The 16163-nt window shown below is 34.4% G+C and overlaps 1 protein-coding gene across 2 annotated transcripts in view; it reads right to left on the bottom strand.

Moving 5' to 3' along the window:
* Positions 1 to 16163, bottom strand: part of LOC138155427 (TRPM8 channel-associated factor 2-like) — a 34110-nt gene that overhangs the window by 10377 nt on the left and 7570 nt on the right. The window lies entirely within an intron of this gene.

Here is a 16163-nt window from a genome sequence, read left to right as displayed (position 1 = left end):
ACTGAGAAGATTATGATTTACTGTGACCTATGGGTGGAAAACTTTGACTTTTGTATTTTGTGATTGAATTAAGGATTTTGTGATTGATTAAATGAATGTACTTTGTTTAAAACTATGTGACCACTTTGGTGAAAACCACGTGGCCATTTTAGTGATAAGTTGTTGAGTTGTGACATGGTGAATGCTGTATTTCGATTTTCTGTGATAAGTTGTACATTGTGAATGCTGTACCTTGATTTTCTGTGAATGTTTTGCTCTGAGTTGTTATTGAATAAATAAAGAGTTTGCCATACTGTGTAATCAGAACCTTGAAAGCTGTTCATAGCAGCAGTCCCCTGGAAAGCTGCTCTTGCTTGGCTTTACAGTGAGGAGGTGACCTATAGCAGTCAGAACACCCCTATCCTACCCCAAGTTTCAGTGTAACAATGGGGAAATGCAAAAAAACTCCACCTGACATTGGCACACACCAGTCACTGCCACCAGTTCCATCTCAGGACCAGGTAAGCTACCAGACCCCTACAACCTCTAACTGCCAGCACCTGAGTCCTCAGCATACAAAACCAGCAACAAGAGAACAACTTTCAAAGCCAAGATAAAGGAAAATACCATGAGCCAAAAGCAACAAATAAAAACACTGACCATAGGGAATTAGTATGGTGACAGGGAATATCAAAAGACAAATTAAAAAGAGGACAATATTGCCAATATATCCACATCTGAAACCTCGAATAGGAAATATAAGTTGTCTCAAGTTCAAAAAATCTTCATGGAAGAGCTCAAGAAGAGTTTTTAAAATCAAATAAGAGAGGTAGAAGAAAAATTGGGAAAAGAAATGAAAAGTATGCAAAAGAGAATGAACAATTTAGAAAAGGAAGGACAAAAATCGACTGTAGAAAACAATTCCTTTAAAAATACAATTAGCAAAATGGGAAAAAAAGTACACTGAAGAAAACAACTCCATAAAAAGCAGAATTGGACAAATGAAAGAGGAAATAGTAAAACTGAATAAAACAATTTGTTAAAAATTAGAATTGGGGAAGTAAAAGCAAATGACTCTATGAGGCATCAAGAATCAGTCAAACAAAATCAAAACAATGAAAAAATAGATGAAAACATAAAATACCTGACCAGAAAAACAACTGACCTGAAAAAGAGATCCAGGAGATATAATTTAATAATTATTGGTCTACCGGAAAGCCATGATGAAAAAAAGTCACTAGACAGCATCTTTCAAGAAATCCTGAAGGAAGACTGCCATGAGATCCTAGCACCAAAGGGTAAATTAGACTTCAAAATAATCTACCCATCACCTCCTGAAAGAGATCTCTAATTGAAAATGCCAAGGAACATTGCAGCCAAATTCCAGAATTATCAGATCAAGGAGAACTGGAAGCAGCCAGAAAGAAACAATTCAAATATCATGGAACCATAGTAAGAATTATGCAGGACTTTTCAGCTTCTACATTAAAAGACTGGAGGGCCCTGAATATGATATTCCATATGACAAAGGAGCTTGGATTACAACCAAGGATCAACTACCCAGCCAAACTGAGCATAATCTTTGAGGGGAGGAGATGGATATTCAATGAAATAGTGGACTTCCAAACTTCCCTGATGAAAAGATCAGAGCTAAATGGAAAATTTGATCTTTAAATACAAGATTCGAGAGAGGCATAAAAAAGGCAAACAGGAAAGAAAAAAACAAAACAAAACAAAACCTGTTATTCAATAAGGGCACACTATTTACATCCCTACATATGAAGATGATACTTGTAACTCTTGAGAACTATATCTTTACAACAATATTTAGAAGGTATAGCTAGATTATAGATAGATAAATAGACAGAGAGACAGATAGATAGATGATAGATAGATAGATAGATAGATAGATAGATAGATAGATAGATAGATAGATAGATAGACAGACAGACATATAGACAGATAGATATAGACAGAGGGTATGGGTATAAGTTAACTTTTCTATGATAAAAATACCTAATTAAGTGGTGAGAAGTGATAGAAAGGGGAGAAAAGGAAAAGAGGAGACAGAAAATGGTAAATTACATCATATGAAGAGGTGCAAAGACCTATTACAGTAGAAGGTAAGAAGGGAGGGAGATGAGCATTGTTGTAACCTTACTCACATCAAATTCGGCTCAAGGAGGAAATAATAGACTCAGTTAAGTACAGAAATCTGACTTGGCCTATAGGAAGTAGGAGAGGAAAGGGGATAGAAAAGGGAGTGGTGGATAGAAGGGAGGGCAGATTGAGGGAGGCAGTGGTCAAAAGCAAAACTACTGAGGAGAAAAAGGGAGGAGAGAGAAAAGCATAAACGGGAGTAGAAAATAGGATGGAGAGAAAGACACAGATAGTAATCATAACCGCAAATGTTAATAGGATGAACTGTCCCATAAAATGGAAGTGGATAGCAGAATGGATTAAAAACCATTATCCAACAGCATGATTTTTACTAGAGACACATTTGAAACAGAGGGATACACACAGAGTAAAGGTAAAAGGCTGGCATAGACTATATTATTCTTTAGCTAAAGCAAAAAAAAAGCAGGGGTAGCAATCCTGCTCTCAGACAAAGCAAAAACAAAAATAGATCTAATTAAAAGAGATAAGAAAGGAAACTATGTCCTGCTAAAATGCACCATAGACAATAAAATAATATAACTCTTAAACATATATGCATCAAGTGGTATAGCATCCAAATTCTTAGGGAAGTTAAGGGAGTTATAGGAAGCAATAGACAGCAAAACCTTACTAGTGGGGGACCTCAACTTCCTCCTCTCTGAACTAGATAAATCTAACCAGAAAATAAACAAGAAAAAAGTTAAGGAAGTGAATAGAATTTTACAAAAGTTAGATATGGTAGACCTCTGGAGGAAATTGAACAGGAATAGCAAGGAATATACCTTTTTCAGATTTTTAAAAAATAAATAATTTATTTTTAGTTTTCAACATTCACTTCCATAACTTTTAAATTTTCTCCACCTCCCTCCCCTAACCTCTCCCTAAGATGTCGTGCAATCTGATATGAGCTCTACATATACATTCATATTAAGCATATTTTTACATTAGTTTTGTTGTACAGAAAAATCGGAATGAATGGTTGGAACCATAAGAAAGGAAAAATGAAACAAAACAAAACAAAAAAAGAGAGCAAACAGTATGCTTTGATCCACATTCAGACTCCACATTTCTTTCTCTGGATGTGGCATTTTTCATCATGAGACTTTTGGAGTTGTTTTAGTTCTTTGCATTTCTGAGAACAGCTAAAACAATCAAAACCAGTCAAAACATAATGTGGCTGTTACTGTGTACAGTGTTCTCCTGATTCTGCTCACATCATTCAGCATCAGTTCATATGTTTTTCCAGGTTTTTTCTGAAGGCTGCCTGCTCATCATTTCTTATTTATTTTTTCAATTAATTAATTTGTTTTTGGTTTTCAATATTCATTTCCATTAGTTTTAAATTTTCTCCCCAAGGTGGTGTGCAATCTGATGGGGGCTCTATGCATACATTCCTATTAAAGACATTTTCACATTAGTCAGGTTGCATAGAAGAATTATAATAAATGGAAGAAACCATGGGAAAGAAAACAAACAAAAAAAAGCAAAAGAGAAAATAGTCTGTTTCACTTTTCATTCTGACTCCATAGTCCTTTCACTGGATATGGATGCCATTTTCCATGATGCTTCCTTTGGAAATGTTTTAGGTCCTTGCATTGGTGAGAAGGGCTAAATCTATCAAAATCAGTCCTTGCACACTGTAGCGGTTAACTTTGGACAATGTTCTCCTGGTTCTGCTCACTTCACTGAGCATCAGTTCATATAAGTATTTCCAGGTTTTTTGAATTCTGCCTGTTCATCATTTCTTATAACACAATAGTATTCCACTACATTCATACACCATGATATGTTCAGTCATTCACCAAGTGATGGGCATCCCATCAATAACCTATCTTTGCCACCACAAAAAAGATGCTATAAATATTTTTGTACATGTGGGTCCTTTTCCCATTTGCATGTTCTTTTTGGGATAGAGCCATAGAAGTAGCATTACTGGGTGAAAGGGTATGCACAGTTATATAGCCCTTTGGACATCATTCCAAATTTCTCTCCAGAATAGTTAGATCAGTTTACAACTCCACCAACAATGCATTAGTGTTTCAATTTTCCATAGCTTGTCCAGCATTCATCATTTTCCTGTTTTGTCATATTAGATAATCTGACAGGTGAGATGTGGTACCTAAGAGTTGTTTTGATTTGCATTTCTCTAACCAATAGTGATTTAGAGCATTTTTTCATATGACTAAAGATAGCTTTATTTTCTTACTCTGAAAATGGCCTGTTAATATCCTTTGACCATTTATACATTGGGGAATGACTTGTATTCTTATAAATTTGAATCAGTTCTTTATATGTTTTAGAAATGAGGCCTTTATCAGAAATATTGGTTGTAATAATTCTGCCCAAATTTTCTGCTTCCCTTCTAATCTTCATTTCATTGGCTTTGTTTGTGTAAAAACTTTTCTTTTTTCTTTTTTTATGTTATAAAATTGTTTATTTACTTTTACTTTACAACAGTCAGTATCACAATTCCTTGATTTTCAAATTTTCTCCCCCTCCCTCTCCTCCTCCCTATCCCTCATGGCAGCATGTAATCAAATACAGGTTCTAAAATACCTTCACATTAAACATTAATCAAGTTGTAAAGAAGAATTATGACCAATGGAGTGAACAACAAGGAAGAAGGGATGAAATGAAACAAAACACAAAAGAGAGAGAAGTTTGCTTCAATCTGCATTCAGATTCTGTAGTTCTTTCTCTGGATGTGAATATCCCTTTCCATCATGAGTCTTTTGTAGTTGTCTTCTGGCCTTGCATGGCTGAGAGGAGCCTGGTCTATCAAAGTTAGTTGTCACAGGTAAGTCTCTCCAGGTTATTATGAAGTCTATCTGCTCCTCATTTCTCATAGCACAGAAGTATTCCATTACATTCATATATCATAACATATTCAGCCATTCCCCGGTTGATGGGCATCCCCTTGATTTCCAGGTCTTTGCCACCAAAAAAAGAGCTACTATAAATAAATTTGTACAAATGGGTCCTTTTCCCACTTAGATGATCTCTTTGGGATACAGCCCTAAAAGTGGTACTGCTGGGTCAAAGGGTATATACTTATTTTTATAGCCCTTTGGGCATAGTTCCAGATTTCTCACCATAATGGTTAAATCAGTTCACAACTCCACCAACAATGCATTAGTATTCCAATTTTTCCACATCCTCTCCACATTTATAATGTTCCTGTTTTGTCATTTTAGTCAATCTGACTGGCTAGATGTTGTACCTCAGAGTTGTTTTGATTTGCATTTCTCTGGTCAATAGTGATTTAGAGCATTTTTTCATATGCTTATGGATATCTTTAATTTTTTCCTCTGAAAACTGCCTGTTCATATCCTTTGACCATTTATCAATTGGGGAACAACTTGTATTCTTAAAGATTTTACTTAGTTCTCTGTATATGTTAGAAATGAGGCCTTTATCAGAGATACTGATTGTAAAAATTCTTTCCCAATTTTCCACTTCCCTGTAAATCTTGATTATATTGACTTTATTTGTAAATAAAATCTTTTCAACTTAATGTAATCAAAATTATCCATTTTGCATTTTGTAATGTTCTCTAACTCTTGTTTAGCATTAAAATCTTCCCTTTTCCATAATTTGACAGGTAAATTATTTCTTGTTCTCCTAGATTGCTTACATTATCAGCCTTTATACCTAGATAGTGCACCCACTAAGACTTAGTTTGGGTATTTGTGTAAGATGTTGATCTATGCCCAGTTTCTGTCATACTATTTTCCAGTTTTCCAGGCAGTTTTTGTCAAATACTGAGTTCTTATCACAGAAACTGGGGTCCTTGGGTTTATCAAACAGTAGATTATTATAGTCATTGACTGCCGTGTCTCATGTATCTAATCTATTCCACTGCCAGTATCAAGTAGTTTTGATGACTGCTGCTTTACAATACAGATTAAAATCTGGTGTGGCTAGGCCATCTTCCCTAGCATTTTTCTTTTCATTAATTCCCTTGATATTCTGAACTTTTTTTCTTCCAGATGAATTTTATTGCTCTTTTTTTCTAGATCTATAAAATAATTTTTTGGTAGATTGATTGGAATGGCAATAAATAGGTAAATTAATTTAGATAGAATTGCCATTTTTATCATATTAACTTGACCCAGCTATGAGCAACTGTTGTTTTTCCATTTATGCAGATCTGACTTTATTTGTGTGAAAAATGTTTTGTAATTGTGTTCATATAGGTCCTGGGTTTGTTTTGGCAGGTAGATTCCCAAATATTTTGTAATGTGAACAAGTAACTTTGAATGGAATTTCTCTTTCTATTTCTTGTTGGACTTCATTAAAAATGTATAGGAATTCCAAGGATTTATGTGGGTTTATTTTATATCCTGCAATTTTGCTAAGTTTATTATCTCAAGTAGTTTTTTACTTGATTCTCTAGGTATATCATCATACTATCTGCAAAGATTGATAGCTGAGTCTCTTCTTTGCCTAATCTGATTCCTTCAATTTCTTTTTCTTCTATTATTGCTTATTGCTAACATTTCTAGTACCAAACTGAATAAAAGGGGTGATAGTGGACATCCTTGTTTCACCCCTGATCTTACTGGAAATGCTTCTAGCATATGCCCAATACATATATTCTTATGGTTTTAGATAGATGCTACTTACTATTTTAAGGAAGACTCCATTTATTCCTATACTTTCTAGTGTTTTAATTGCAGTGGGTGCTGTATTTTATCAAAAGATTTTTCTGCATTTATTGAGATAATCATAGGTTTCTACCAATTTTGTTGTTGATATGATGTATTATACTGATAGTTTTCCTAAAATTGAACTATCTTTGCATTCTTGGAATAAATCCTACCTGATCAAAGTGTATTATTCTCATGATAAGTTGCTGTAGTCTTTTTGCTAATATTTTATTTAAAATCTTTGCATCTATATTCATTAGGGAAATTGGTCTATAATTTTCCTTCTCCATTTTGTCTCTTCCTGATTTAGGTATCAGTACCATATTTGTGTCATAAAAAGAATTTGGTAGGACTCCTTCTTCTCCAATTTTCCCAAATAGTTTGTAAAGTATTGGAGTCAATTGTTCTTTAAATGTTTGATAGAATTCACTAGTAAATTCATCTGGCCCTGGAGATTTTTTCCTATGGAGTTCATTGTTTTCTTGTTCAATTTCTTTTTTCTGAGATGGGGTTATTTAAGTATTTTACTCCCTCTTCAGTTAATCTGGGCAATTTATATTTTTGTAAATAGACATCCATTTCACTAAGATTGTCAAATTTATGGGCATACAATTGGGCAAAATAATTCCTAATTATTGTTTTAATTTCCTCTTTATTGGCAGTAGATTTACCCTTTTCATTTTTGATACTGGTGATCTGTTTTTCTGCTTTCTTTCTTTTTTTGTCATAATTACAAAAGGTCTATCAATTTTATTGGTTCTTTCATAAAACCAGCTCTTAGTTTTATTTATAAATTCAATAGTTTTCTTAATTTTAATTTTAGTAATCTCTCCTTTGCTTTTCAGTATTTCTAATTTGGTATTTAATCATGGGTTTTCAATTTGTTCTTTCTCTAGCTTTTCAGTTGCATGCCTAATTTATTTATCTACATTTTCTCTATTTTATTCATGTATGCATTTAGAGACTTAAAACTTCCCCCAAGAACAACTTTTGCTGTATCCGACAAGTTTTGGTATGTTGTCTCATTATTGTCATACTCTTGAATGAATTTACTGTTTCTATGATTTCTTGTTTGACCCACCCATTCTTTAGTATTAAATTATTTATTTTCCAATTAGTTTTTAGTCTATCTTTTCATAGTCCTTTATTACATCTAATTTTTATTTCATAATGATCTAAGAAGGATGCATTTAATATTTCTGCCTTTATGCACTGGATTGTGAGGTTTTTAAGCCCTATTACATTGTCAAATTTTGTGTATGTGCCATGTACCACTGAGAGGAAGGTATATTCTTTTTTATTCCCATTCAATTTTCTCCAGAGGTCTATCATATCTACCTTCTCTAAAATTCCATTACGTCCTTAACTTTTCTTGTTTATTTTAAGCTTAGATTTATCAAGTTCAGAGAGGGGGAGATTGTATAGTTTTGATAGTATAGTTTTGCTATCTATTTCTTCCTCTGACTCTCTTAACTTCTCCTCTAAGATTCTGGATGCTATACTGCCTGGTGCACATGTGTTTAGTAATGATATTGCTTCATTTTCAATGGTGCCTTTTAGCAGAATATAGTTTCCTTCTTTATCTCTTTAAATTAGATCTATTTTTGCTTTATCTGAGATAAGGACTGCTACCCCTGCTTTTTTTTTTTTACTTTAGCTGAAGTATAATATATTCTACTCCAGGCTTTTGCATTTACCCTGTGTGTATCCCCCTGTTTCAAATGTGTTTCTTGTAGACAGCATATTGTAGGATTATGGCTTTTAATCCATTTTGCTATCTGCCTCTTTTTTATGGGAGAGTTCATCCCATCACATTCACAGTTATGATGACTATCTGTTTCTTTCCCTTCCTTGTTTTTGCTTTTATTTCTCCCTTCCCCTCCTTAAGAATTATCCTTCTGACCACTGCTTCACTCACTATTCCCTCCTTATGCACCCACTCTCTTTACCTACCCTTACCCCTTAGTACCTCTTCCCTCTCTTATATCCACTGACCATTTATCCCCCTTTCCCCTCCTACTGCCTGTAGGGCATGATAGATTTTATACTTAATTAAGTATCTTATTCACTCCTTGAACCAAAACCAATGAGAGTAAAGTTCATACAAGATTCATCTCCCTCCTTTCTTTACCTCTACTATAGTATGTTTTATCGTCTCTTTATGTGGCATAATTTACCATTTTCTGCCTCCTCCTTTCCTTTTCTCCCATTACAATCCCTTTTGCACCCCTTAATAAAGTTTTTTATCATCAGATTACTTAATTTACACCCACACTCTCTGTCTATGAATATCCCTTTTAAAGGTCATGATAGTTATACAATTCTCAATATTGACAGTTATCAGCTTCACATATAGGGATGTAAACAGTTTGCTCTTATTGAATCACAAGTTATGTGAGTGTGTGTGTGTGTGTGTGTGTATTTTCCCTGTTTACCTTTTTATGTCTCTCTTGAGTCTTGTATTTGGAGATCGAATTTTTCATTGAGCTCTGGTTTTTTCATCAGGAAGGTCTGAAAATCCCTTATCTCATTGAATGACTATCTCCTTGCCTGAAAGATTATGCTCAGTTTTGCTGGATAGTTGTTCCTTAGTTGTAGTACAAGCTCTTTTGCCTTATGAAATAACATATTCCAATATCTCAGACTTTTTAACATAGAAGCTGCTAGGTCCTGTGTGATCCTGACTATGGTTCCATGATATTTGAATTATTTCTTTCTGGCTGTTTGCAGTATTTTCCCTTTGACCTGATAATTCTGGAATTTGACTACTATATTTCTTGGAGTTTTCAATTTGGGACTGTTTTTAGGAGGTGTTTGGTGGATTCTTTTGATGACTATTTTATGCTCTGGTTCCAGGACCTCAGAGTAGTTTTCTTTGATAATTTCTTAGGCTTTTTTTTTCAATATGGCTTTCTGGCAGACTGATAGCTCTTAGATTATCTCTCCTGGATATGCTTTCCAGGTCAGTTGTTTTTCCAATGAGATATTTTCCATTTTCTTCTAAATTTTCAATCTTTAGGTTTTGTTTGACTGATTCTTGATGCCTCGTGGAGTCTTTAACTTTCCTTTTACTGATTCTAATTTTCCTCAGTTAATTTTTGAAGCAACCTTTACAAATGTTCAGATTTCATTATTAGGGATTTATTTTCTCCAGTTAGATTTTGTACCTCCCTCCCCAATTCACAAATTTTACTTGTTAAGGATTTGTTTCTTCAGTGAGATTTTTTTTCCATTTTGGCAATTGTAATTTGAAAAGAATTGGTCAATTTATCTTCTACCTCTATAATCTGGCTTTTAAAATCCTTCTTCCAGGTGGTGCAGTGAGTAAGAGCACCAGCCCCAGAGTCGGAAGACCTGGGATCAGTTCCAGGCTCAGATACTGGTCACATAACCTTGAGCAAGTTACTTAACCCCGATTACTTAAAAAAATTCCTTCTTGAGCTCTTCTAAGAATGCTTTTTGGGCTTGAGACCAGTTCATATTCCCTTCTGATGCCTCAGGTGTGGGTATAGAGTCCATGCTGTCCTCTGAATTTGGTTCTTCTTCCTTGCTATAATAGGATTCAATCGTTTTTGTTTTTGTTTTTCCAACTTGCTTTTGCCCATTGTGATTGCCTATTTTCTGGCTTTTAAAGTGGATTTCTGCTTCTAGGGTACAGAGGGCTCTGACTCAAGCTTCTTAAACTGGTATCTAGGGGCCTTGTTGTTGACTTTGTGTGCTGTGACCTCTGGGTGTCTAGACTGAGGCCAAGGTAAGGACTTTCAGTGCTTCCCCTGGGTTACACTGAAGCTCACAGAGTAAGGTTTGGGGGACGAGTGGTCTGGCCACTTCAGGTTTCCATTTCTGTGCCCCTGGGCTAGAGCTCAGGCAGACTCAGCATCTGCTGGCTAGGGTCATGCTGGTGTCTGAAGATTCCCCTGATTGCCCTAAGACCACCTGGGTTTCTGGTGTTAGTGCTTGCTGGTTCCCCGCTCCCCCTAACCCCCTTGGCTTTGGGATCTCCTGACGGCAAGCTGAGATGGATCTTGTTGGAACACCTCCCACCCTTCACTTCAGGCTTGTCACAGCCTCAGCCATGCCCTTCCTCTTGGACTTCCAAGCCTGCCACTGGTTCCACTATTTCAGGATTTTACACTGGTGCAATGTTCTTTTGGTTTTCAGGGTCAGAGAGGGGGATTGGATCAGCTAGGGTTTACTCCACCATCTTGGCTTTTGGAAGTTCAGGTAGGTGATTTTTAAATATCCAGGCTGTGGGTTGATAGCTCCAGGAATGGTTACTGCCACTGCTATAGGCCCTGCTCTTTCTCTTACCCAGACCTGACAGATCTTCTATCCTGAGATGAGAGGTCTGAGAATCACCCCTGTGGTGGATCCACGTACTGGGCCTTGCTCTGGCTTTGCTGTCATCTGGTCTCAGGTCAGCACTGGTGCAGCCCCCACAATCCCCCTGGCCTAGACTTATGTGTGCTGGGAATATGCCATGCTTCTGGACATGGAATCTTCCACGTTCCATCTCCCAATGGATTCTGTCACTCTAAAATCCATTTAGATTCACTTTTTAGAGGTTACTGACAGAATTTATGGAGGAGTTCAGGTGAGTTAATGTTTTCACTCTGCCATCTTGGCTCCACCCCTCAATGTCATGAAAACTTTTCAATTTAATGTAGTCAAAATTATTCATTTTGTGTTTCATAAGATTATCTATCTCTTGTTTGTTATAAATTCTTCCATTCTCCATAAATCTGACAGGTAAACTATTCCTTGCTCTCTCCTTTTGGTATAGTATCAGCCATTTTATCCAAATCATGTATCCATTTTGACTTTGTGTTGGTATACCGTGTAAATATTGGTCTATGCCCAGTTTCTGCCACACTATTTTCCAGTTTTTCCCAGCAGTTTTTGTTAAATAATGAGTTCTTGTCCCAGAAGTTGGAGTCTTTGAATTTAACAAAGAGTAGATCACTATAGTTATTGACTACTATCTTGCATACCTAACTTATTCCACTGCTCTCTTTTCTTAGTCAGTACTAAGTAGTTTGATGATTATAATATAATTTATGGCTAGGTTACCTTCCCTTGCATTTCTTTTCATTAATTCCCCTGACATCATGGAACTTTTGTTCTTCCAGATGAATTTTGGTATTACTTTTTCAAGCTCTATAAAATATTTTTTTTTTAGTTTGATTCATATGGCACTGAATAAGTAAATTAATTTAGTTAAAATTGTTGTTTTAATTATATTAGCTCTGCCACCCAGGAGCAAATGATTTTTCCCCAATTATTTAAATCTGACTTTATTTGTGTGAAAAGTGCTTTGTAATTGTGTTCAAATAGTCACTGGGTTTGTCTTGGCAGGTAGAATCCCAAATATTCTATATCATCTATAGTAAATTTCAATGGAATTTCTCTTTCTATCTCTTGCTGTTAGACTTTGTTGGGAATATATAGAAATGCCGATGATTATGTGGGTTTATTTTATATCCTGCAACTTTGCTAAAGTTGTTTATTATTTCAAGTTATTTTTTACTTGATTCTCTAGGATTATTTAAGTATATGATGATATCACCTGTAAAGAGTAATAGCTTAGTTTGTTCTTTGCTATTCTAATGCCCTCAATTTCTTTTTCTTCTCTTATTGCTAAAGTTAACATTTCTAGTACAATACTGATTAACAGTAGTGATAATGGACATCCTTGTTTCACTCCTGATCTTATTGGAAATGCTTCTAGTTTATCCTGATTACATATAATACTTGCTGATGGGTTTAGGTAGATGCTATATATCATTTTAAGGAAGACTTTATTCCTATGTTCCCTTGTGTTTTTAATATGAATGAGCATTGTATTTTGTAAAAAGCCTTTTCTGCATCTATTTAGATAATCACATGATTTCTGTTAGTTTGTTTTAATTGATGTGATCAATGATGCTGATAGTTTTCCTAATATTCAACAAGTCCTACATTCCTGGTATAACTCCCACCTGGTCATTGTATATTGTCCTCATGATAAATTGTTGTAATCTCTTTGCTAATATTTTATTTAAAAATTTTGCATCTATATTCATTAGGGAAACTGGTCTATAATTCTCTTTCTCTGTTTGGTCTCTTCCTAGTTTAGGCATCAGCACCATATTTGTATCATAAAAAGAATTTGGTAGAACTCTTTCACATATTTCCTGACCATAGTTTATATAGTATTTGAATTAATTGTTCTTCAAATGTTTGGTAGAATTCACTTGCAAATCTACCGGGCCCTGGATATTTTTTATCTAGGGAGTTTGTTTTTTTTTTTAATGGTGTATTCAATTTATTTTTCTGAAATGCTGTTATTTAAGTATTTTAATTCCTCTTCTATTAATCTGAGTGATTTATATATATATATATATATATATATATTTGTAAATATTCATCCATTTCACTAAAATTGTCAAATTTATTGGCATACAATTGGCCAAAATAGCTCTTATTTATTGTTTTAATTTCCTCTGCATTAGTGGTGAATTCACCCTTTTCATTTTTGATACTGGTAATTTGGTTTTCTTCTTTTTTAAAATCAAAATCACCAAAGGTTTACCTATTTTATTGGTTCTTTCATAAAACCAGCTCTTATTTTATTTATTGGTTTTCTTAATTTCAATTTTATTAAAATATCCTTTGTTTTTCAATATTTCTAATTTGGTATTGGGAATTTTTAATTTGTTCTTTTTCTAGCTTTTTTAAATTGCATTCAATTCATTGATCTCCTCTTTCTTTATTTTATTCATGTAAGAATTGAGAGATATAAAACTTCCTCTATGAACCACTTTTGTTGCATCGCCTAAGTTTTGGTATGTTGCCTCATTATTGTCATTCTCTTGGATGAAGTTATTGTTTTATGATTTATTGTTTGACACACTCATTCTTTAGGATTATTTATTTTCCAACTAATTTTTAGTTTATCTTTCTGTGCCCCTTTATTACATGTAATTTTTATTGCATCATGATCTGAAAAGGATGCATTTAATATTTTTGCCTTTCAGCATTGGATTGTGAGGTTTTTATGCTCTAATACATGGGAATTTTTTGTGTAGGTGCCAAGTACTATTGAGAAAAAGGCATATTTCAGTCATCAGCCCACATAAATCATCAATATTTCTATATATTACTAAAAAAGCACAACCGTAAGAGAGAGAAAGAGAAATTCCATTTAAAGTTACTGTAGACATTATAAAATATTTGGGGTTCTACCTGCTAAGACAAACCCAGGGACTATATGAACACAATTACAAACCACTTTTCACACAAATAAAATCAAATTTAAATATTAAGAAAAACATCAGTTGCTCCTCAGAAGGCCAAGCTAATGTAATAAAAATAACAATTCTAAATAAATTAATTTACTTATTCAGTGCCATACCAATCAAACTAAAATAAAAATATTTTATAGAACTAGAAAAAATAAAATCAAAACTTATCTGGAAGAACAAGGTCCATAATATCAAGGAAATTAATGAAAAGAAATGCAAAGTAAGGTGGCCTAGCCATACCAGATCTTTAATTATATTATAAAGCAGCAATCATCAAACTATTTAGTACAGGCTAAGAAGAGAAAGTGATGGATCAGTGGAATAGGTTAGGTACACAAGACAGTAGTCAATGACTAGAGCAGTCTATTCTGTGGTAAACTCAGACCCCAGCTTCTGGGATAAGAATACACTATTTGACAAAAACTGCTGGAAAACTGGAAAATAGTAAGGCAAAAACTGGGCGTAGACCAACCTCTTACACAGTATACCAAGAAAAAGTCAAACTGGGTACATGATTTGGATATAAAGGCTGATATTACAAGCAAACTGGGAGAGCAAGGAATAGTTTAACTGTCAGATTTATGGAGAGTGGAAAAATTTGTTACCAAACAAGAGATAGAGAACATTATGAGATGCAAAATGGTTAATTCTGATTATGTCAAATTGGAAAGTTTTTGCACAAAGACAATGCAAAGAAGATTAGAAGGGAAGCAAAAAATTGGGGCAGAATTTTTATAACCAGTGTCTCTGATGAAGGTCTCATTTCTAAAATATAGAGAAACGAATCAAATTTATAAGAATACATGTCATTCCCCAATTGATAAATGGTCAAAGGATATGAACAGGCCATCTTTAGAGTAAGAAAATAAGGCTATCTATAGTCATATAAAAATGCTCTAAATCAGTATTGGTTAGAGAAATACAAATCAGATTAACTCTTAGGTACCACATTTCATCTGTCTGATTGGTTAACATAACAAAACAGGAAAATGATGAATGCCGGAGAAATTGTGGGAAAATTGAAACACTAATGCATTGTTGATGGAGTTGTAAACTGATACAGTCATTCTGGAGAGCGATTTGGAATGAGACCCAAAGGGCTGTAAAACTGTTCATACTCTTTGACCCATTAATACCACTTCTAGGACTGTATGCCAAAAAGATAATTACAAATGGGAAAAGGACCTACATGTACAAAAATATTTATAAGATCTTTTTATGGTGACAAAGATTGGACATTGAGGGAATGCCCATCAGTTGAGGAATGACTGAACAAGTTTTGGTATATAAATCTAGTGTAATGCTATTGTGTTGTAAGAAGATGAGCAGGCAGATTTCAGAAAGCCCTGTAAAGGTTTATAGGAACTGATGCTGAGTAAAGTCAGGAGAACACTGTACATCTGTACATAATAACAGCCACATTGTGCAATGACTAACTTTAACAGACATCTCTTCATAGCAGTGCAAGGATCTAAGATAAATCCAAAAGATTCATGATAAAAAAATGCTTTCTGTATTCAGAAAAAGAATTTTAGAGTCTGAATGCAGATGTAAGTTTCTTTTTCTTTCTCTCTCTCTCTCTCTCTCTCTCTCTCTCTCTCTCTCTCTCTCTCTCTCTCTCTCTCTCTCTCTCTCTCTCTCTCTTTCTCTCTCCTTTCTTGTGATTTCTCCTACTGTATCTAATTCTTCTGGAAACATGACTAATGTGAAAATAAGTTTAATATGAATGTATATGTAGAGCCCACATAAGATTGCACTCCATCTTGGAGTGGGGAGAGGAGAGAGATGGGGAGAAAATTTGGAACTCAAAATCTTACAGAAGTAAATTTTAAAGACTAAAAGTAAATAAATTAATTTTAAAAAAGGAAATTAGAAAAACAACTTTGCAAGATTTAAGAATTCTGACCAATACTACAGACCATGATCCTAGAGAACAAAGATGAAATACACTCCCCACCTCTTGATAGATGAGAATTCAATATACGTTTTTGGATATGGCCAATGTGGGAATTTGCTTTGTTTGACTATGTGTGTGTGTATATATATGTGTGTGTGTGTGTGTGTGTGTGTGTGTGTGTGTGTGTGTGTGTGT

The sequence above is a fragment of the Petaurus breviceps genome, unplaced genomic scaffold (genome assembly GCF_028583685.1).
Source record: "Petaurus breviceps papuanus isolate PSGF00001 unplaced genomic scaffold, PetGlider_PUasm1.0 110, whole genome shotgun sequence".
Classification (NCBI taxonomy): domain Eukaryota; kingdom Metazoa; phylum Chordata; class Mammalia; order Diprotodontia; family Petauridae; genus Petaurus; species Petaurus breviceps.
Note: the sequence above shows the minus strand (reverse complement) of the source record. Positions and strands in the feature narration are given on the sequence as shown.